The sequence below is a fragment of the Rhagoletis zephyria genome, unplaced genomic scaffold (genome assembly GCF_001687245.7).
Source record: "Rhagoletis zephyria isolate East Lansing unplaced genomic scaffold, Rhagoletis_zephyria_1.1 Rzeph_scaffold_00641, whole genome shotgun sequence".
Taxonomy (NCBI): domain Eukaryota; kingdom Metazoa; phylum Arthropoda; class Insecta; order Diptera; family Tephritidae; genus Rhagoletis; species Rhagoletis zephyria.
The window spans coordinates 28,961-30,793 of record NW_016157725.1 but is presented as its reverse complement, the minus strand read 5'-3'; positions in this window follow the sequence as shown (position 1 = coordinate 30,793).

The following is a 1,833-nucleotide window of genomic DNA, read 5'->3' as shown; positions in this document are numbered from 1 at the left end:
ATATGAAATATTAACGATGGATGTCAAATGAAAGAGCTTCAAGAGCTTCAGAAATCCATAGTTTGACAATTTAGAATATTTTTGATGTGTTTGAGGCTTAAAGGGCTAAACTAAAATTATTTAATAAATTAAATGAATTAATAACCGATGGTTATCAATGGAAATGAGTTTAAAATCCTTTATTTAAAAACTATATTTATGAGGGTTACCACGTGTTTAAAAAATAAATTTCCTCTTAATTTGTCAGTTACTTGAAATATTTGTAACAATGTCAGACGAAAAAAAATTAAGGAAATTTTAGTTCGAAAATAATTTTTATGAAGGTCCGCCTGTATTGAAAGCGGTATTTCGTTTAATTATACATAAGTAACATGAAATCTTAAAATATGGTTATCAAACGAACGAGTGTTAAGAAATCTTTAAATTGAACATTTGCTTTTTTTGTTGAAAAAATTAACCTCGAATTATTTAATAAGTTAAATGGATCGTCAAGAGATCAATCGAAATGGGTTTGAAAATAATTTATTTCTAAACTATATTGCTTCATGTGCTTAAAAAAATTTAATTCAACTTAATTCATCAGTTAATTGAAATATGTATAACAATGCCAGGCGAAAGATTTTAGTTTGAAAATACTTTTAAAGAGGTTGCCACCTGTTTGAAAAGTCGAATTGGTTTTACTTATACGGAAGATAAATATGTGAAATATTGAAATATTAGTGTCAAATGAGAGAGTTTTAAGAAAATTGTAGACTGATAATATTTTTAATTAGAGTTGCCATCTACTTTTTTTAAAGGTCATCACATCTGCGCCGTTATTTTGAATTTCCAAAATAAGAAGTCAAATTTAAGAACTGGGATTCTACATAGATGTGCACAGGTTTTATCTTTTGAAGTTACAGGGAGATTTGAAATTTGATGAAATGAAAACCGATACCATGCGAGACCTCTCATCACAGAGAAATGGTTTAGATCAGCGGTCGGCATTCTAACACATTCAAACTATTCAAAACTGCAACTGTGTGCGTTAAATGCACTGCTCAGCTGCCGCTCTTCGTATACAGGGATGCCGTTTGGATCTAAATAGATCCAATTGGATACATTTTTAGACGAATTTTTGCGGGATACTTATTTTTTCCGGTCAGTATAAAAGTGGATACTTTTTTAAATAGGCCAAAATTTTATATTTCCTATAAAATTTTTTTCGTACAAAAATCCATTTTCATTAAAGATGGTAGAAAGCATTACGTTTTCTAAACGTATAAAGAATCGCTACTTAAGCGTGAAATTAAAGCATTTTATTTTTTGTGAACGAAGCAATGAACATATGAAGAGATCTCACAAAAATAGGTATAAGCGCAATTGCTTTAATTAGCTTAAAAGGATGCTTTAAGCAAGATCTTAATATACATACATATCGTCGTTTAAACTACAAAACTGCGTATCAACAAAATGCAAATCCGCGTATGTGACGTTGCATAAATAATTTTCTAGAGAGTAAAAACACTTATATTTCAAAATTGTTCTCTTTTTTATAAAGCAATCGCATTTCTGGCTAGTATATTTCAGGACGAAGCCAAGAGCTTGTGTGAGCAAATCCAATTTTTGGCAGCAAATGTCAGTTACGCGGTTTTGCAGAATACGATACGCGGTTTTGTACTTTAAACGACGATATATGTAAAGTAAACTATACTCTTTCTGTAGTAATCTGTATCATATCACATATTTTCATTTGTTAATTTAAAAAGAAAGAAGATTTCAATGTAGTTTAAAAAACTAAATTTGATTTATTTAAGGAAACTTTTATGAATTTTACTGAAAAGACTTTAAATA